Genomic DNA, 23,639 nt, shown 5'->3' with positions numbered 1-23,639 from the left:
TCCCATTTTCAATTTGACTTTTAGCATATTTTATATATTTTTCTTTACATATTCTTATTGCAAAGTTTATAGATATTTTCCCCCAGTTGATAATTTGTCTAGATTTTAAATATTATTTTTACATGAATAAAAATCTTTAATTTTGAAGATTAGTTTATCAATTGTATATGGATAGTAATATTGTGACCTCTTTATAAAAAGTCTTTGTTTGCATCAAGGCCACAAATACATCCTCTGGTGTTTCCTTCTAGCTGGCTAAAGTTACACATGACATCAATATCTGAGATTCCCTTCAGATCAGTTGATGAGGAGAGAGGAAGGTGACTTTATTATTTGCATATCCAGTTGATCCAGTATAGTTTGTTGAAAAGATACTCCATGCCCACTGAATTCTTTTGGCATCTTTTAAAAAATCATTATGTGTTTGTGTGCATGTGTTTGTAGGCATATTTTGTAATTTTGCCGTATAAATGCTATGTATGTCAAATTGCAATGGCAAGTCCTATGGTGGGATGTTGAGTGGAAGTAGTAGCAGTAGAAACTCTCACCTTGTCATTATTGTTACAGGGCAGTATTCAGTGAGTTCACCATAAGACACAATATTAGGTTGGATGTTTAGACATGCTCCTTATAAGATTCAGGTTCCTCCAATTCCTGGTTGGCTAAGAGGACTTATCAGCAATGGATTTTGAATTTTCTGAAATGTTCTTCCTGTGTCTATGAAGATAACTGTATGTACATTTTATATTCTGTTAGCAATTGGTTGACAGATAAAGGATTAAACTAAGCTTGTGCTCCTGGAATCAAATCAAATTAGTCATGATTTGTTACCTGTTTCAAGTACTAGTAGTACATGTACAGTTCTTAATAATCTTTGTGATTATGTCCAATGAAGATATTGATGCAAAATTCTCATACTTTGCTATTGCTTTGTTTGATTTGCTTTCAAGTTCACTCTGTGCATTTCAAATTTTGCATTATGGTTCATTTGGAGTTTTTGCAGCACTGATGGGTTAAAAAACAAATCTATGACTTTTTAAGCTTTCAAAGTGTTTCTGTTCTTGGAATTTGAATAAAATAACAATTTCTTATAATTTCTATATACTAACTGCAAATGAAAGTCACCATGTGGATAGTGATTTGAAAATGTACAGTTTTACCACAAAAGGAATTTCTTAAATTTACAAGTTTATAGTCTTCTAAATTTAGAAATCTGATTATATAGCACATTTGTTTTTCCTTATTTTCCTACGACTAATTTTGAAGTGAAATATAATATTATGAATAAAAATTTAGGGGTAATAATATGAAATTAGAAAATATAGCCAACCCAGAAGGTTGAATTAATTATATTTGAACTTCCCATATTGCACAACTGAAATAGCACTTTATATTGCAATTAGAAGCACTAGAGCGATGTTTGAGTATATCTATATACTTCCATAACAATGTCACAGGTTGACTTTTTAACTCTCTGATACAGTAAAGAGTTTAGCTATTTTAAAAGCCCCTATAAAGAAGCTATTTTAATATTTGCAGTCAATGAATTGACTATGTTAGCACATATTACACTAGCTGCAGGAGTGAGAACAGATGCTGGCAAACAAAACCAATTTGCTAACTGTATCCTGTCTTCAGACCTACCCAACACCATGACTACCATCAAAGGGAGAATACAGCCATGACAGTGAGAAGGCTTCTGCCCCATTGGTGTGCCTCAAGGGAAAGTAATGTTTGCCAAGTAGACACACTAGAACAGTGACAAAATACTTAAGTAGCCTAACCCAGTTCTTCCCCCAAAGAGTTATATTAAACAAATAACAGAAACAAAGTATAACATGTACACATAGCAAAATAAGATGAATTTATTTATGAAACTTATTTTCAAATTAGAGTATGCAAATGAACTTACAAAAGGAGCTTAAGACATTTTAGAAGAAGAACATATGATTATGTGAAATTTATCTAAAAAACATTATTTTAGTGATTATAATTTGGTGTTTTTCTGAATTACTCCTTTCAAAAAATGATACAAAGATTTTCTTTACTGAAATAAAAATCACACAGTCTTTGGAAGTCCATCAGGTGTATTATTTATGATTTTGTGATTGCTTCAAGTCACCTTATTATGTCTGTGTGCAATTAAGGGATGGATATTATCTTCATTCTGTCATTTTTCTGGAACAACCCTGTCCTAGAATATGGTAACTCTCCCCAGTTGTGGAGAGATTGAGGAAAAGGTGCAAAAAGATCCAGGCTTGCACAGAGTACAGTATTTTGGGGACTTTCTGAGAGAATTACAGTCCTGAGTCTCAGCTAGACCAGGTGGATCCTTGCAATTCAGGTCAGAAGAGGAGGATAGATGATGGCCAGAGTAAAATACGGGTACATTTCTACTTGTTTTCTCCAGCTAAAACATCAAAGACACAGACACATTCCTGGTACATATAGTGGCAGCAGCTAGGCATGAAGCTCCACGAACCACTTTAATAGTTCTGTGAATTTATAGTTTGTGGGAGAACCATTTGGGAAAAGCTAAACAACATTACTAAAGACCAATCACGGTGGTTACAACTCAACATGGCAGTCATCCTGGCAACCTGAATTCATACTTTTGTATCTTATTTTATGTAGGAGAAACATTAGGCCCTAAGAAATTTTGTGATTCATGGTTGTTTCAACCTGAAAGTGGGACATTTTTCCAAGTTTCTCTACTTTATGTATTCTGCTATTTATAGTTTGGAACATGCTTATCTTCTGGTACAGGTTTTAAAAAGAGACAGGAATTTGTAAATTTCTCAAGAGAAGTGAATATCTAGCTAAAGAAAAAAATACTAACTTCTAATTGCAATAAGATAAAATTAATTAATTAATTAAATTTAATTTGATGTTGAAAAGTTTTAGTATGCATTTACCTAAAGGCAATGCTTCATCAGTGTACACATCAGGCTTGCCTTGCTTCAGACACAAATTACTTCCTAGTTATCCTTCTCACCAGGCAATATTTATTCCACCAACAAGAGTTTTAATTTTCAGAGCCTGTCACTTAGGATGTTGCAAGATCCTGAATTTGTACAGGCCTTTGTTTTTGAGTAGAAAGGCTTTCTAACCTTCTTGTCTGGAAAGACCTAATCAAGATGCTAATTTTTATATTAAGTGTGAAATGCTTCTTAACTCCTCCAAGCTCACTTCCACACTTAATATTTTCCAGTATTTTCTTTATCCATGAGTTATAGGCCTACTTATATAGGGTTATTTGGTTTATGTGCATTGTAATAACTAAGTTGAGTACTCCAGGATGAAACTAAGTTATTAATTATAAATTATCTAAATATCTGACTCAGAGTCACAGTTTAAGATCTTTATACAATGAATTAAAACCAATTGATTGTCTTGAATGAAGTAACTGGGTATCATGAATCTATGATAATGTATTTGATCCCTGATGGCCTCTCTGCATCTAAAGCTGAACTTCATCCAGGGCACCAGAAGTTGTAACTGGCATGACACAGAGTGAGTGAACCTCAACTCCTTGTGTACAGTACACCAGCACTGAGGATGGGCCATGTTAGCGTCTTCTTTTGTAAGAAACACATGTTTGGTGTTTGCAATATAGACATGAGATTATTTATACAGAATATTTAGGAAATAATTCTTCTGAATTAAAAATAGGAAGCTAATATAATAAAACATGTACTGTAATTCCATACTAAATAATACTCCTAAATATATATATATGTGTGTATTATGTCATTGGAATAAAGCAAATGATTAATATATTCCAAAAAGGAAAATGTAATGTATAATGCAATATAAAATATATTATACGAAGTACATAATATAAAATATAATGCATGCCAGTAAAAACATGAAGCATAAAAGAAACTTAATAAGAAATAGAAATTGAGAAAGAGAATTTTAAAATCACAAAAATTAACATGTGAACTATTAGTAAATATTCACAAATAATATCTTTTTAAAGTTTATTTGAATTTTAAATACTAATTACCAATTTTCAGTCAAACTAGTTTAAGCTTATGTGTGACATTTTGATTTTTAAAAGGCAAAATGAGAATGTTTAATATGGGCAATAGAAAATGAAACCATTAATTCAACCAAAATTAATTTAATGACATTATAAGAACATTTAATATTTCTCACATCATTTTAACTGGGTAGTAATCTATGATTCTTATTAGGAACATGAATAACATAATAAAAAGAATTTATGAAAAATTGATCTAGATTTCACATTGGTAACTGATGACACAAGAATATACACATTTTGAATTTTGGGTTTATTTCACCATTACTCTATGCTGAGATTCACTTTTTTAAGAATAGAAGTCAAAGCCATTTTAATCTGTTAAGTATTGATCAATAGAGCTAAGTATAATCTATGTGTTCTAGGTCCTACATCAATATGAATCCAAATGATGATATAAAAATAATAATAAAATGTCAAACTTTATTATGGCAATCATTTAGCCAATCAAATTTTCTAAATCTTTTAGTGTGGTCTAGAAAATTTTAGAAGGAATAAAATGATTTCCATTGTTTTTCTTATTCACTTACTTATGCAACATTTTGTTAATGTATTGACTCATCAAATAGTTAATATACTTGTTGGTATTAACTTGGTAAATATTTATATCAGTGTCATTAATAAGTTTATAATTGTAGATAGTGCTCATATTAATTAATTTATGAAGGAAAATCATTTAAAAACTTACAAAGTTTTATACTAATATTGAGTAACATAATTGTTGAGAAAGAAGAGATAGTTTGAGATCAATGGGACCAAGAAATTGCTTATGAAGGAGATGACAATCTGGTAGAATTTTACAGGTGGAGAAAAGAAGAAGATGCAAGGAATAAATGAGAGTGTGATCGAGGTGTGGTGAAAGCAAAGATTTTGGTTTCACCAGATCAAACGGTATTTCTATTAAGGAGAAGTAGGACACAGGACTTCCTAATTCCTCTTAATGCATTTAAATTTTCATGTTCTATTTCCTTCTATTACTTATAGTTGCTAACCCTGCATAATGTCCCCAATTTTAACTAGGAGTACTCTGCTCTTGAGAGCTCACTCATCATTACAAAATGACTCTTAACATATTAAAAACTTGATAGGTTCTACCATTTTCCCAAGGCTATTTGCTTCCCTCATATTGTGACTTCCCTCTTCTACCATCTCTAAGTAGATGGTCAGTGATTATAACTCTGTCACATTAACCTTTGCACTGCTTGATTTGTTAACTTCTTTTCTATTAACAATCCTAGTTTATCAAAATTTCCACTACCCTACCCCATACTCTTTATTCTTTTTTTTGTTTCAGTTTTGGTTTTGTGAGTAAAGTTCTTGCTATGTAGCCCAGACTGACCTAGACTCACAACTCAGGTCCTCCTGCCTCCACCTCCTGAATGTTGGGATTACAAGTGTGAACCAACAGGCCTAGCTCTCTCTGTGCTCTTGCAACTAATGTAGGGGAAACACATGCTGGATTTTGGCATTACGTTGTCTAAACACTGAGGGAATTTTGCATTTTGTGGTGTTTAGCCTTGGAATGTTTCAATGGTTAACTTTTTCAGCATCCATTAGGAACCTGACATCTTACAGATTCATTAAAACGATATTATATACATAAACATATCAAAACTTTACTTCAGTGAGATTATGCAGTCAGTAGTTGTATTTAGAAAGTTGTTTTCTACTCCATACTGTTTACCTAATCTTCATCATTTTAATCCTAAAATTTTCAATGCAAAAGCAATATGAAACATGCCAAATGGCAAACACCAGAGCACACATATTTAACAATTTATTTCTATCACATTTGTTAATAGTTTTAAATCTTTTGTTAGCAATCTATTAACCTGCCTTCTTTGGGAATTTTCTCAAACTGCACTTAGCCTGAAAATCTCTCAAAAATGAAATCTGTCATTGAATTCATTTAAAGAGGCCGTTCTACATCACAACACAAGTTTTAAGATATTATTCAATCGATTGTATTGTATAAATGTTATACAATGCAATGCAATTTATTATTATTGCATATGCAAGTTTTAAGATATTATTCAATCGATTGCATTGTATAAATGTTTGTAATATTGCTAACCAATTGACTATTCTTTTGAGAATTTCTCCTTGTTACAGATCATATATACAATATATATACACACTTATATATATACACACATGCATATATAGAGAGAGAGATAGATATATATTCTAAGTCAAGATGCATTCAAGAGTTGAAAAGTTCAGGGTAAGGCTTAGAGGATTTGGAAACATAAATGGTAGAATAGCATTTCACTAGCTTACAGGGTATATTTGTCTCCTATTTTTTTGAATTAATAGCACATCAAAGACAATATGACTAAAAAGAAACCATTATAACATTTCTACTTGTATGAAAAAATGCCTTTTAAAAACTAGAAAAAATAAAAAAATAGCAGAATTTTACAAGTACAGAGATAAGATTTCTTTTTGAACAATTTATAGATGTGATTTAAATGGTGTATCATTTTAATATCAAAATAGTGAATTAATATATGTTATATATATGCAGAGATACAGAGTTTATATTCTCTTTGATGACATTTTTACTACTACCTAGTCTAAATAAGAAAAACTAGGAAACTTTATGCAAATATATTGAACATTATTTAACATTACTTCCTTCAAAGTTATTTAGAAAACTATGAAATAAGCAATGAAGCTGTGTCTGATTCTATGTGATTTTATCAGTACTCATTACAGAGTGTAAGAGATTTGATGGTAATGCAATATGTATATATGTATATGTAAACCAAACAGACTGAATAAATTCTATCTGTCTATCTATCTATCTGTCTATCATCTATCCATCTATATCAATCATATAATCTATGCCCCTATTTGCATGTATATAAAGTCAGCAAGACTTATAATACTGGATAATTTTTGTAATCATAAAAATTATTTTTCTTAACCACACAATTTTTTACATTCTAAACACCCGGTAGCTCATTGAAGAATTCTTTCCACCTCTAATATGTCATATTCCTGTTAATAAGATGGAAAATGCATTTTATTTATTAATCTTGAAGCACAAAAGCTAGAGAGAGAGACATACTTCTATTTTCCAAGATTATCTTAGTTAGACTTCACTAGTTTAGTTTGCCTAACTAAACTAAATTATTGCCTTATGGCAATAATTAATTTTAAAAAGTTTATGAGGATTTTCAGAGCAGCAAAACTATTCTATATGATCCCTCAATGATGGATTCATGTCATTATACATTTGGCAAAATCCACAGATTGTACTGCATCAAGAATGAGCCCTAATGTGAGCCCTAAACCTTGACAGTGGTGTGTTAATGTGCTAACAATCACTTGTCTGGGGCCCTTTTGCTCCACCAGGAGAAGAATCCTGGTTTAGTGAGGAGAAGATCTTCCACTGGTAGTAATCCTAACCTCTGAGTATTTTTGATAATCCATAGCTTCTGACAGCCATGACCAAAAGCAGAAAACTGCAGTAGATGGCACTTTTTAATGCAAATGCTAAAGCTTTCATATAGGCCTTGGGTTCTGGGACCCTGAGTCCTGCAAACAATAGATCTTACAGTTTTTGGGCCTATGATGTTGGGATCTTCAGGCTTTGAAAGTGGTAGTTAGGATTACAGCTCTCTGGAAGAGGCCCAGTAACCAGGGCCCACAGTATCTCTTTTCTGGCTCTTCATATTCTTCTGACCTTTTTCAGCCTCAACTCTCTGCCCTCTCTCAACTTTTCTCTAACTCTATTCTGCCCCATTATCCATCATCTCTACCACTGCCACACCCTGTTGTCTTTTCCCTGGCTGTTCTCTGGAATTCTTCATCTGTCTCTTGTCACTACTGCTGGTCACTGTTATGCTACCTGGGTGGCAGGTGACTCTGCTGCTGCTGCTCCTCTAATGCTGCCTCTTCCATTGCTGTCACTACCACCACTGCCGGAGTGGGAGCAGTTCCTTCCACTGACTCTGCGGACATAATGTCTGTCTCATCCCCTTTCTCGTGTTTCAAGCTTCTTGATGATGAAGATTAAAATCAGGCTGGAAAAGACCACTTGAGCTGTGTATATATTTTTATTAGCATCTAATTGCACAGGGGATACATTATGACATTTATGTATGTGCTTACAATATATCTGAATTAGATCCATTCCCTCCATCATTCTCCCTGTTCTCCCTCCCTACCTTCTTCAAACAATTTCATCAGGTTTCATTATTGTATTTTAACACATGAATACAAGATATAACCACCATATTAGCCCTCTTCGCCCTCTCCTTATGATCACCTCCCTCTCACTGGTACCCATCCTCAACAAGACCTGTTTTACTTTCCTGTCCTTCATTTTCTTACGTATATATTGATAATTCATGGGGGGTGGTTGTCTTGTTACTTCAGACGCACTCTGAAATAATGAGTTATTTTATTGGGTCTAATATTGCAACACCAGGGGGCACCATAGGAAGGTGTCTCCTGGCTGACTTAGAGTGAATAATAAAGTGTATGTTTCAATGGTGTCTGCATCAGTCCTGCACCAGTCAACAGACTTCTGTTGAGCCACCAGAGGAAGTACATCCTTCTGGCCTGGGTAGAAATGGCTGCAGGATCACCTAGAGTTCCCCAGGGCTTCTGATAGCAAAACATCCTGCCCAAGCTATTAGAAGCAATTGTGAATGGGACAGTGATTTCAGCAACCAGAGTTGTGCTCTAACAACAAATTGCTGTGGTTGCCATACAGCTTCCTCAAAGCATCAAATGGAGTGTTCAAAGCAGCTAGCACTGGCAAGAGGGCAGTCCATTTGGCTGCTTGACTGTTGTACATCATGCATCAGTTGTGGCAATAGGGAATGGTCTAACAGCTATCAATCAGGGAATTACATTGGACCAGCCCACTCTATCACTTGAGTTATGCCACCAGTCTTGATATCAACTGATTTGCTTATATCTTACTATGAAATTAGTATTCTCACACATATTTGAACACACATGGAATCTGCAAAGCCAAATTACATCATCCATACAGATGAATCCCTGGTCTTTGACATTTTTTTAAGATAATAAAGGTAAATATTTTTCTCTTCCACTTATTAAAGGAAATGAAAATTATGTGAATAATATTGCAGATTTCATTAAGAGTAAACAGATTCAAAATATGTTGAAGACAGTTTGACCTAAAGATTCAGTGAAATAAAGTTGGTTTCCTCTAAGAATACAGTACAAATGTATTCTTGCAAAGTTATGGCTTACAAAGCATTGTCTCATAATACCCCAGGTTACTTTCACAGTAGTGCTATGATAGGGTTGAATCCATTGTTTCACCTATGTTTTAAAATAGTGACTGTGATTATAAATAAATTCTAAATTGTAAGAGGAGAAATGGGAAGCTAAAAAATCTGATAGAAAGTTCATTGGAATGAATGAAATATAATGAGGCCTAAGAGTAATCAGAGACCAAAAGTTGACCATTTATGGTGGATATTATAGTTAGATTCTTTTAAGTGTTAGAACATATAATAGATATGGCATACACATGAATAGAACTCACAGTTTTCTCCCAGATTTTTACCTTAAATGACTCATTGCCTAGTTCACTTTACTTCATTCTCCCTTTCTCCACCTATAAACCACATGCCCTGTGATCCACCAAAAGAAACATGATAAAAGGACATATTATATATATATTATGAAAATAGTATAATGAAACCCACAAAAACTGTAAAAAGCGGTGGAGAGGGTAAGAAAGAGTAATAGAGGAGTATAATTTGATCAAAGCACATTATGTGTATGCATGGAAATATCACAATGAAACCCCTTTTTACAATTAATATATGCTAATGAAAAGGGGGAAAAAAGAAATGTCATTGAGGAAAGCAAAGGTACTGTGAGAATCCAAATCATTATGAAGAGGAATGTCAGAAACTGCACATTGGGTCATGTCTTGACATAGTGACTATAACCCCATGTAAAGAGTTCATATTATCCCTCAAATTAAATACAGATCTGATGTCAAATTATAGAAAATGTGTGTCAGGGAAGAGAATCATTCCCTTTTTTTCATCATAGAGAAAGTAAAAAGTCGGAAACTTACATCGAAAGACAGAGAACACATGCAGTAATACACATAACAAGATACATATGCAAAGCTGGTGAAAATATAAATAGATCAAGGATTGATTATTCACTTGAAAGTGAACAATTAAAGCCCTTCAGTGACTCTATCTTAACTGTATTTGAAATGAAATTCCATTCTCAAATAATTTATATAGAGACAAATATTCAGGAGCTATTTTAGTGTGTACCATAAGTAATGTTAATAAAAATTCCAAAAACAGAATCATATACATAGTTCAATCTCTCCACTGATGGAAATAATATACCTTGGATTAAATTTCAAAATTATTTCAAAAGAGAAATTTTCCAGTGAACATGGAAGGTAAAAATTGGTACTTTCACACAGCTCTAGGCATTGTGCCTTTGTCTAAGTGAAAGGACAAGAAACATATTCTCGCTATTTGATTATCTATGTATTTATCATCTATCTTGTCTGCATTTTTCCTCTGAACACTCTAAAGAGGACTGTATGACTAAAAGGTTTTCCATTATATGTATTTTTAAAAGTACAAATGATATGCAATCATATACAATGTGAGAAAAATTATGACCATCTTGTCTTTAGAAAGATTCACATTCAGCCTCAATTTGCTCCCAGAAAGCCTAGACAGACATTGTCAGCAGTATTCCTTGGGACACAGGGTGGAGGAGGAGAGGGGAGCTCGCCAATGCTCAGCAGGCTTGTGTCGCAGCTGTGCTTAAGACAATGCTTCATGCACTCACAGTGAAGATTTAACTGGGAGGGAGGGAGGGGAAGCACTGGGAACACAGAGCTGAGACCATTTTCACACTACATTGTCTCCCTGTTTTATCTTAAGACATGATGTTCTAGATGTTTTCTGTTTTCCATTGCCACAGAAATGTGAGTGGGTATAAAAGGTGAGCCATTCACAGGAAGCCTAATGTTTTAGAAAACGACTTTTGGATATAAGGAGGCCAGTGGTAGTCAAGTAGTACTAAAAGAATCAAGGTGTAAAGAGACACACTTATCCACTCTTCATTCCTTGTAACATCTAGGAAATAATGAAAATGACTCTGCATGTCTTAGTCTTGACACAGCAAAGATCATTGGGTGCATCCTCCAATTTCTGACCTGATTTATTCAGAGACCTTAGTTGATTGCTAATCAAAGTTATTTGGCATAGTCAATTCTTAGGTATTGTGTACCTACTGTGTGCCACTCACTGTGGGAGACTTTGGAAAACAGTAATAAATGCCATATGAAATCCTGTACAGAAGAACCCCAAGTTCTAATGAGAAATAATTAATATTTAAAATTTATCACTTCAGGGAGGGATTAATGTTGAAAAGAAAATGACTATGAGTGTGGGAAACTATTCTGCATACTTATGGCCGAATTTCCATGATATTTAAATATGTTTTGGTGATATATAATAGTCTCTTCAACATAGCCTGAAGCTTGATTTAGTTGGAAAATGAATTTCACAATGGGAAGGTGTACAGTAGAAAAGAGAATGCAAAGTGCAGGAGATGTCCTGACTAAGGAGGAGAGGTGGCTCTGAAGTACCAATAATTGAAGTAATTTTTATTGTGTTCTGTTAAAATGTTGCTAAAGTAGTAATGATGAGATATACCATTTCCTGTTGCTGTGAAAAAAATTTTGCAACTGTAGTGCCTGAAAGAACATTAATTAAATGATTAATTAGTTAGTACTAGAGTTTGAACTCAGAACCCTGTGCTTGCTATGCAGGTACTCTACCACTTGAGCCATGCCTCCAGCCCTTTTTGCTTTAGCTTATTTTTTCAGATAGAGTATCACTTTTGCCTGGGGTCCACCTCAGATGAAACTCCTCCTAATTCCACCTCTTGCTTATTAAGGATTACTGCTGTGCACCACAATGTATGGCTTGTTCTTTGTGGCAAGGTCTCACTAACTTTTTGCCCAGAATGGTCTCAAACTGAAGTCCTTCTATCTCTGCCTCCAAAGTAGCTGAGATTTCAGACATGAACCACCACTGCTGGCTAGAACATGCATTTATGATCTGTTTCTGTTTGTGAGGAGTCTGCCCAGTTGTGGGCTCTGCTCACAAGCCATTGGATAAGGTGCTACACAAACCACATTTTTATCAGGCACTCAGGGTTTTCTCCCAGGCTCCAGTGCCTTTTGATGTACTCCAGTTTCTTGCAGCAGAGATAGGACCAAAGATCTTCACTCTTACAGGCTGTGTGCTTGCAATGTGCAGCCACCTAAGCCTCTGCCTAGGTAGCTCAGGTCACAACACCTTGCTTCTTGGAGGCCAGCAAGATAGTTTCACATCATGGTATTGAATCTATCATCTAATAAGAGGTAAGGTAATCTTAGAATTGACATCTCTTCAACACCATATGGATTTGATGTAATCTAATTAATGACATGATATCTCACCCCCTTTGACATATTCTTTTCATTAGAAATAAGTCACAGTTCTACCCATACTCAAGAGAAGGAATTGCAAAGTGTCATGGAACCCAGGGGCCAGAAATTATTAAACACATGCTAGGATGGGTCTGCTACACTGAATACCTGAGAATAATAAAGAAAAATATTTCTTTTGCAGCAATAAGCCAGCTGAGGGTAAAATACTGCAATTCTCCTATTGGTATTGAAATGTTCTAGGTCAAATGTTAGAGTAGATATTTTCAGTTTACAATGACCAACTCAGCCCTCTACCATTGAATACTTTCTTCCACAAGACCACATTTAAAAATGTTTAATGAATAAGTATAACATACAAGAGGAAGGGAGAGGCCATACAGTGGGAAAGAGATTACAACAAATATCTTCGAGAAGAAAAATGAGAACAAAAAGCTGTTAACTGATGACACAGATCACAAAGTTGAGGTCCAGATATAAAGGAAGATACTGGCATGTCCAGCAGAGCTCAAAAAGGGTTTTCTGGCTGTCAGGTGATTGATCAGAGGTACCCTGAGGAAAACATAGTCTACCAATAGCAGGAAGAGAGAATGCAGTCAGTGGAAAGAATGTTTATGGAAAGGTCAGGCTGTATTCCATTATAGAATGTTATTTTTCTTAGAATTTCAATTAAGTGAAAATGCAGATTTAAGTACAACAAACAGCAAATCTGCCAGTTTTCAATAATTCATCTATGAGATCTTTCTTAAAGAAATTGAGCTCTAATATGCTTCTCTAAGGATACTCTGTTTTACTTGTTAATGATGTGAAGAGTTAACCATGAAGTGAAGAATAAAATTGGTGATTCAGTTTTGTTCTGTGTGGCATTTTTCATACAATAAATTTCTTTATACATTAACAGTCAAAGTAAAATTGATTCACAAGTAACAATTTGTAAAGTAGAGAAAAACTGAATACAAAACCAAATTAGTCATCCATAAAACCTCTATGAAAAACAATATTTTATGGAGTATTACTCACCATAAAGAATAATGACATGTGGTTTGAAGGTAAATGGATGCAATTGGAGGACATCATGTTAAGTGAAGTTAGCCAGGATCAGAAACACAAAAGCTGCATGTTTTCTCTAATACATGGAAGACAGATCCAACGATAAACATATACACAAAAACAAGCATGATAATATAGAAACCCAGATGTAGAACATGTTTGTAACAGTGGAACTACTCTAAGGGACTCGGGGAAAGAAGGAAAGGAGAAGAGAATGATAGAGCATCAGCAATATCGCTTAATATGAGATGTGAAGGTAGAGGATATAAGGATGAACATTAAAAGCTATTGAAAAATAGGGGTTGGGAGGTAAAAGGGTAAAGGAGAATAAGGAAGGGGTTGAACTGACTAATGTAAAGCACATCCACAGTGGGCATACATTGATACACCCCTTTGAACATCAACTTAAATATGAATAATGTAAACCAGTAGTGTAAAATAGATGTATAGGGGGTACTGGTGGTAGGGGTGAAAGAAGGAGATTAAGGTGACTGGTATGGTAGATGGACTTCATATACCTATATGAAACAGAACAAAGAAACCTTTTTCAATTGCTTTAAGTGGGGTGGGAAGGAGCTGAGGGGGAGAGATGAGGAAGGCAATATAACTAATGTACAATACAAGTCTAATTGTCGCTATGAATAACCCCCATAATGAATATATCCAAATAAAAAATTTATAAAAAATAATTTAAGTGGTGGATCACACCTGTAGTCACAGTTTCTCAGAAGGCCGAGAGAGGGAGGATCAGGGTTCCAGGCCAGCCCAGGAAAAAAGCTGTCCTTGAATTAGCTGGGTATAATGGCTCATGCCTGATATCCCAGCTATGCAGGAGGCTGATATTAAGGTGGTTGTGGTTCTTGGTAGCCTGGGCAAAAAGTTCACAAGACCCCATCTCAACAGAAAATGCTGGAGTGATGGCCCATGCCTGTCTTCCCAGCTACAGTGAGAGAAGCATCAACAGGAAAATTGTCATCCAGGCCAGCCCAGGCAAAAAGCAAGACATTTTCTCAAAACTGACCAAATCAAAAGGGCTGGAATTTTGGCTCAAGCAGTAGAACACATGCCTAGCAAACATGTTTCTAGGTTTGCCTCTTCCAAATTAAATTGTTTTTAAGAATCCTTGGACATCAATGTGTTCTGACTTTAGGGCACACTCTGACACGGGTTATAAAATGGAAATAGCAATTTCTACTCTCTCTTCAATATTCCCAAGTAACCTTCCAGAAACATTATACAATTTGCATGTCCTCACTAACTGCAAGGCTTGCTTTCTCAGTGTAGCTTCACAACATTGAGTACTGTTGAGAAGTGAAAATGTCATAGTTTACAATATTAATTTTTTATGTTAAGAATGAGATGAATCTTTAAGAACGTGAGTTTTACAAGAGGCTCAAGTGAGGATTATTTCCCGCTATCTGGTCGCAATCGCTTCTTCCTAAATCTCTCCTGGCCTATGTGAACTACACTCCTGGTGTGGTCATCTAGTCCAGTCAACACCTGTCGTCCTACTTCTTGTTTCCGTGTGATGTACCTCTGTGTGTGAGTGTGTGTGTGTGTGTAAAAGTTGTGGTCTTTGACTGAAAAAAAGAAGAACAGTTTGCAAATTATCTATAGTCTGAACAACTGCCTGTTTCTGGCATATGAACTTGGAACTTGTTGAGATTTAAATGTCCCCACCAAAAGATGAGGGAAGGTGGAGCATTGAAGAAGTGGTTAGTCATGAAAACTTTGTCCTAATGAATCCATGAATCCATGACTTATGACTTACGGGTTATGTGGAGAACGAGTCTACTGTTTAAGCCAGGTGGTTTCTGTCTCCTGCTGAGCCCCTCTTGCAGTGTGATGCCCTGTGCAATCTTGAAACTCTGTGGAGTGCCCGCCAGCAAGAAGGTCCTAACCCACTATTAGTTCCCAGTTTTCTATATTTTATCATAGGTTAGGGAATAGTGGAGAGAGTACTGGTGGCTTCTGGTCAGACAATGTGGAGAATGGCATTTTACTTCCTTAGTAGGAGATAGACCCTAATCACCCTATTTCCTTTGCAACTCCTCATTCCACCTTAAAATGTTGTAGTTTATTTTCCTTTTTCTTAGCAATTGTTACTGCTTTAAAACATGTAATCTACTTATAACATTTACCATTTATATTTTTCTCAACAATATGAGACAGTAACCTCTTCATGGGGTTGTTTTGTGTTACTGAGTAATATACTACAAGAAATGAAAATTCGTGACAGGTCATCAGTCAGTATTTATGGAATGTATGCATTATTTTAAGCACGGGGAAATGATCTGCCAACAATTTACAGTGCTCTCTAAGGGGATACATGTCAACTACAGTTGCTCATCAAAATTTGTTGAGTAAGAGACAAATCAATAAATTGATGAATGAATGATTTTTGGAAATACTTATGACTCCCATCTGACTTATTACTCAAATTATTTACCCTAATTTCTATCTTGTGGTAATTACTTAACTTTAGAACAAGTTAACTAGAAGCAATAAGCTGTCTCTGCTGGGAATACATTTCCACTTACATAAAATAAGTGACTCCAAATGCCAGAAAATTGGAAAAGAATTTTTTTCACTAAAATTTCCTCACTTGCTTTTTCATTTAATAAACTTTCATTACAAATGCATATCATTTGTAGATTCAGTTTATATTTTCTTATCAAAAATAAACCATCCATATGAACATCAAATGTTTTTGAGTCATGGAATGGAAGGCTCAGGATGGCTATATGCTATAACCGGCTGCCAACAAGAAAGAAAAATCAATTTGCAGATATGTTCCTACAGGAACAAGAAAATGTGTTTCCAGAGCTGAGCAGCTTACCATCACCATTCCAGCAGACTGTTTCCAGCTCTGGCTTTCTCAAGTCCAGATTCCTCATATTTGTTACCCTAGGATGCTCCAGTCCTATGCTACTTTGGGTTTTATGTGAAGAAGAACCCCACGGTTCAGTAGCAAAGGCCTGTCAGAACAGATCCTGACATTTTTCCCTCTTATTTTGTGTAATATGACTTAGGACTAAGGAAAAAAGAAGCAGCCTACATTTTTTTCTTTATGGGGACAAAAATCAAAGCACTCAAAAATTCTGTAGTGATTTTTGAGTCTCCAGTAGCACTTAGTTCATTCCCCACTGCTATTACATACTTTTCTTGATCAAAGTTACATTTTCTTATATCCACTGCCTGCCAGAATGATACCAACTGAAAATTCAATCCAGATGCAAGACAAGATTCTTTCTATTTCACACTTAAACATAGTGAACGATTGAAGCCTTCATCCTAATGGCACATTTATCTGTGAGTTGAAGTTATAATGCTCTAAAGTCATTTTAGATTCAGACATTAACACTGTGAAGTCCAGTCACTATGGGGTTGAATTTGTACATTATGAAGTTGGCCACCAAGAAACTCAAACCTCAAACCTGCATAAATCATGTATGGCACAGCAGTGCGTCCCACGGACAGGACCATGGAGGGATGGTATAGATGAAGGAATCACCACATCTCCAAGAAGTTACGGTAAAGTCAGGTAGCATAAGCACCACCACGCAGTCAATGGTGTGAATGACCTGAGCACGAGTTTGGATTCCAAGGCCTTTTATTATTGCTACTGAAGGATTCCCCAAGTGCATTAGGGCAGAATTTGTTGTGCTGTTGATAATAAGCAAGCTTTCAAGATAATCTTTAACTATCTTTTATTTCTGTGAGACTAAATTAGAAGTCAATCCTTCTGGCACATCTAGGGTCCCAGGGAACTCAAAATATGAAGATGTTGGTTCTCATCTGGGGCAAGATATCCTGTTCTAAGATAAATTTCCTTCCTAGGTGATCAGACTCTTTGTGTGTCCACCATTACATGTGTGTGTGTGCCACTGCACACTTGTGTAATTAATGTGTATGTAGTACAAGAACCTACAGATCTATGAGCTATTGCAAAATATAATGTAGTTCCTTTCTAGAGTTTGATGACAGAAAGCGAGATGTTGGCACATGATTATTTAGATAATGTTAGAAACATAGGCAGTAGGTCCCTTAAAGCATAGGGGGAACATCACTTTTTTCCTAATTCTCTGAGCTAAGCACTTACTGTAATCATAACAAAATCACAAGCATTACCTTAAGAAAAGCTACTGAGAACGTAGACCAGTGACACGTTTTTCTCATTAAGAGTTATTTCCTCTTAAATATATTATTTGTGTAAAGTGAGAAAATGGCCACATTTTGCATAAAGTATGTTTACTTCTTTTAACAGAAAGCACTCAGAGCCCTCACAAAAGAGCCTGCATTAGCACTCGCCTTCCTCCCAGTAGTACTCAGTGACATTTTGGAGCCACTGTGCTCAACAGGAGAGCTTCTGTGTTACTTTCTGTCCCTTAGTGATGCTAAGCCACCACACAGAGTACAGAGCTTCCTAAAATCATTGAAGCAACAGGAAGAAAAAATGTAAGACTCCCTCCAAACTTCCCTCATCTAGAAGTGTATTAAAAACAAATATATGCACAAATAGCTTTCATTTTAAAATTAAAATGAAGCAATCGCTGATCTCCTTGGTTTGGGGAATATTTGTTCAATTGTTTAAAAATGATATATTCTGTCACATTTTCCCAAAATGTATGCAAATGTTATAGATGTAGATAAATATATTTACTATCTATATTAATAGTATTTGGCAAATCTGGATTTTATCAAAAACCACAGATGTAAGTAGAAATAGCATAGAATTAAATAAAATATTCCAACTGCACAAAGAAATTGCCAACAATCTTTCAAGTAGGTAAAACCTAGCTTACTTGCCTTGTAATTACTCATATGCTAAGTAAAGCATGTTCTGTTTTTTTAAGTTTTAGTGAAATCTTGCAAAATGAAAGAATATTTTCAGGATCGTTTCTATCTTGCTTCCCTTGAACTGAAGCACATTTCATTTTAAAAGGTTTGACTTCAGATTTCCTGTTAAGTTTGAGCTTTATCTTGACATTTTGGATTGAATACAAGGTTTTAAAAGGTAATTGGTTCTTGCTATGTTATTTTTGGAAGATAGAAAAAGCAATGACAATTCTTACGTTAATCATACTATGTAGTAAGACAGTTATTTACTGTCAATGTTATAAGTCTGATGAGACACACCTACTGTGTAAGATTGCAAAAAAAGCAATTTAATACTGTTTTAACAATTAACATTATCTTAAAATTGATAGCACTATAATTAATCACAACCTTGTCTCGCATTAAAGACTTCTATATTCTCTGAATTATGTGTTCTGTGAATATATGAATGTACTTTCACATATCTTTTCCATATATTAGGCTATATTTAAAACTTCATGACATCTAACTGTTTTATTTTCCTTCATACACCTAATAGCATACTTAAAGAAGACTAATAGTTCACTAGGACTTTTAAAGAGATTATTTTATTTTTAATCTGATCATAATATTTCTTTTCTTATTAATAAATCAACTGCTTGCAATTTTTTTATTTTTAAATACTTCCATTGGTGTTTCTTTTTGAATTAGTTATTAAGCACGGAATTAGAGAATAGCATTTTGTGAGTAGTAATTCTTTCTAAATTCAGGTAGAGTATGATGAAACCAATTAAATAGAGATGACCCATTTCTACATGATGTTGATAGGAGACAGCTTTGAAATGATGTAAGTAATTCGAGTACAATTGGCCATATATTTCATTTTGTTATAATAAAAAGAATGATAATTAGGCATGGGTATTTAAGCTATCAGATCATTTTTGCAAGTCTTTTAACTCCTCTATAATTTACTTATATTATGCAACTCACATAATTGAGAAAACCCAGTATAGATTACTTTATCAGACCCCAGGAGTCAGCAAATAGCATTTTAAAACTTTGCTAAACCATTATTAAATGTTATTCAAAGTAATTTAAAGCCTAAAGAGGAATTTCTTCATGAATGTTCTCTACTTATATAATTTTTTCCCTTGATGCTAAACTTAATGTTTTACACGTGTACACCACAGGAACCTAGACTACATATTTACAAAATCATTATCTATGGGATGGTATGAGCATAGCATATTCAATACCTTAAGCTCAGATTTCTCTTACATGAAATTTATACAGGAAGATTCACTTTCCTTTGATTAGATATCTTTTTAGGTAGAAAACAAGAAAAAAATGTGTTTTAATTCTGCCCTTTCCTATGTGTTCCTGAAGCAGATGTTAATATTTTACATATAATTTTCCTTAACCAATAATTGGCAATAAAGACAAAATAATTTACTGTTTCAAGATTCCTCAGTGTTAACTAATTAAACCAGCAGCAGGCCTGGAGCACAGGACAATGGCAAACTTTCAGATGAATTAATTTTATGGAAGACCAGCTGAGTAATTGGACTCCAATTACAGGCAGTTTAGCTCCATCATCACCTTCATATATAATTAAATTCAGTTGGTTGATACAGCTTCTATTTTTATGAGGGCACTTACCAGCTTTTTGTACCCCACTGTGACTTTGGATTCAGGCCAATCAATTATTAGTCATTTTTCTTTCAAATGGAAATGGTGTGGAATAGTGATATCTTTCATAGGGTCACATTTCAAATACATCTTTTAGTAGGTTATGGTATATTTTAATTCTCTCTCTTTGATTCTATATATGTGGATATTCATTTATGCTGAAATATAATAAGATGAGCATGAATAGGTCAGAGCTATAGGAATTTGAAAGCTCACTGAGGTGACAGTCTATGTTATCTTTTTGGCAAATGAATCTTGTATCTTTGGAAAGGAGCAAGATGAATCTTCTTTTTTTTTGGGTCTTTACAAAATCTCATCCAAGAATCATTTTGCTCAATATTCAATAATTTGGATTCTTTAATTATCATGGAAGGAACCCTTTCTATATTTTAAGAAATATATATAAATTCTGTAGCAAAACATTTACTCAAATATTTCCAGAAATAAAGTATCATATGCATATTGTGATAGATGGATTTATAATGCAGTTTTAGTCTCCATGAGAATACATTTCCATTGTTCACTGTTTCAAATGTATCATCCTTGAAATATTTTTATGTACAGTAAATTTTTGATGTCATATCATTACTGGCATTTATTCGTTAGTCTGTATGTTAAGATTCACTTTTTTTATGTTTGGTAAATGAGGATGTATATTTTTAAATAGAAATTTTGGGAGGATATATTTGTTCAATCTCATCTGCTAAAATGTAATTTATTAAACAACAAAAATATATTATTTTTAAGATAAATTGTCAATCATAAGTATGAAATATAACCTAATAACAATAGCATTTGGTAATCAATTATCATTGACATAATAAAATTTAACGGTTTCAGGGTGGCACTAGCAATAGCCTTTCAAAGTTGCTTACGATGGCAAAATCACTTCCATCCTCATCTAGGCAAATGGAAGTGTATCACTTCACAAGAACCAATGTTGGAGAAGCCAGACAATGGTCTGACATTTAAGAAAGGAAAAATTTATTTCAACCAAACATTGTAGATAATTAATTTTTATGTTTTAACCTAGTGCCAGAACCTCGTGAATATCATTTGTGAACATTACTTTTTTCTAGCCAGTTTTTCCAGTTTATACTTTTCTGAGAAAATTTTTCAGCAGCAAATTATTAATAAGGTTGAAATTCCTCAAAGTCATAAATTCCAAATGTCAGGTTAATAGTTAATATTGATCTCCAATATAATGAAAACTATGAGTTATAAAGATAATTTTGAACCAAAATTATAAAGGTTAAATTTAATCAATGGATAAATTATATTTTTCTCTCTATATATACATATGCCTATGTGCATATATAAGTGTGTGTATATGTACTTTAAAGAAAGCCCAAAACTAAGTGCACAATGATCCTGTTGAAATGGAAGAATAAGATTTGAATTTAGTGTAATAATGAATATATCATAGAATTGATTTTGAAAGACTAAATTTATATTGTCTATCACCAACGTTTTGGCCCCCAAATATATAATTTAGTTTCATATTCAATAAATGCTTCTATATGTTTGACAAATATGTTCTAAATACTTAGCAAAGTACACTGGTTTAATTTTTTTTAACTTATTCTAATAGTGTAAGGTGAATTAAAAAATTAATTTTGGTTTGAATCCAAAAATGTCCTTATTAAGTTATTATTTTAACAGGATAACTTCCCTACTGCACTCTCTTTTAATCTTATTTTATCTCTTATGAAAACAAGGAATACTTTCAGAATACATCTACAACCCAGGGTCATGTGCAGCAGACTACAGCAGCTTGCAGTAGCCTTTTTAACACTTAGAGTGTTTGTAGGCTATCTTGCCTCAACATCCCCCACTTCTGCCAGTCATTAAATTCTAAAGAACATCTTCATTGAATCTTAAAGAGCAGGATGAGAAGGATGATATTTTTTTCTGGTGAACACTCAAACATTCAAGGGCATCTTGGATAGAATTTGCACATCAAAGACTCAATAATTGTTTAATAATATCAAATTTAACTATGCATTAATAACCCTAGATCGAAATAAGGGAATCTTGGCAATCACCAATAATTCACTATACCATATCAAAGATATGCCTAACAAAACTTTTCAATTTTATAGGAAAGGGAATCAACACATTTATCTCCTTTGTATCTATAGAACCTGAGTTAATGTTGATATAAAAAGTTTTACAATGAATACACACTACTTTTTTTAACTTATCTTTAATAAAGCCCAGAAACAATGTGCACATTACCTTTTCAGTCATAAAGCCCCCTACTTTGTGAGTTCAAAGCAGACTGATGACATATTCAGAGTAACACTTCTGAAAATGAAGTATTGATAGCAAAAGAAATTATTTTTTCCCAAATAGTTAATAATAATTTTAACTTTTACTGAATTATATTATAAATACTATCTGTGTTACACTTGAATGTTTTAGAGCTAAACAGGCATCAGTGTTGGTATAATTATCTCTAGTTAATTTATAAATAAGAATATTGAACCCTAAAAAGATAAAGTCACATAAAACTTAGTCTCATAAACTAATTTTTGCACAGTGCTAGTGGTAATGGTGCAGTGTCTGATCAGAAGATTTCCAAATTCTTTGTGTCCCAACTGGAAAAATCCTTGGCAGGACATGTGGGTGTAAATACAGCTTATTCAAAGTTAGGGAAGGGAATTACAAAATGGAGCATGGTGAGCCCAGGTGGAAGCAGCGAGCTTATGTTTGCTTTAAAAACTTATGCTAACCTATGGGAAAAAAAAAACCTGGTCATTCCCAACCAAGAATCGATGAGTAGGAAAGGACGGGAGGGTGGTCTGAGTTGCCCTTGCGCTAGGGTGTGGATAACCTACACTCACATTTGCAATTGAAAAGAAGGCTCAGAGAAAGAGAGGAATTGAGCATTCATATTCTCAGTGTTCCAAACATTCCCTAATTCTAGCCTGCCTCAACAATATGGCTAATTCTACTATATTATGTGTAATTTCAAATTGTATTGGTATTTTTCTTCATTTTAATATTTGCTTGTATTGCAAAATACAAGCTAGCCAAATAGCTGTTATAGAATTTTAAAGCAATTACTGGGAAACTCCATTTTGAAAATATTCTTATATAGCAAGCTTTAAATCTGTCTCTTTTGACAACCGTGTAAAATAGTGAAAAATGACAAAAGTGTCATTTTTCAATTTTATAATTGAGGGCAAAAGATTTCAAGTAGTCCAGTAGTAATACTATCGAACTTTTTTTTTCTAGAACATGTAATTAATTTCTACAATGATATTTGCTTTTCTTAAAATGAGAAACAGGAAAAGATGGTGAATCTAGACAAAAACTAACAGCAGTTTTTCTCTCTCTGTAAGAGTCAAAGCACAGGCAATTCATCATAGAACTATGCATTTGTTGTTGTTAAATCAAAGCAGGTTCTTTTTCACTTTTGTAGACCTCTTTGGGCACTAGTCTCAGATTATGCAAAAACGGCTCTAGATCAGAGGGAAGACTTGACCTTTGTCTTCCCTGGGAACAGAAAAGGCTTTCAGGTATCATGTGAATAAGGAGAATGTGTAATAAGATGTTTGC

This window comes from Castor canadensis, chromosome 10, assembly GCF_047511655.1.
Source record: "Castor canadensis chromosome 10, mCasCan1.hap1v2, whole genome shotgun sequence".
Taxonomy (NCBI): Eukaryota; Metazoa; Chordata; class Mammalia; order Rodentia; family Castoridae; genus Castor; species Castor canadensis.
This window is presented reverse-complemented; position numbering follows the sequence as displayed.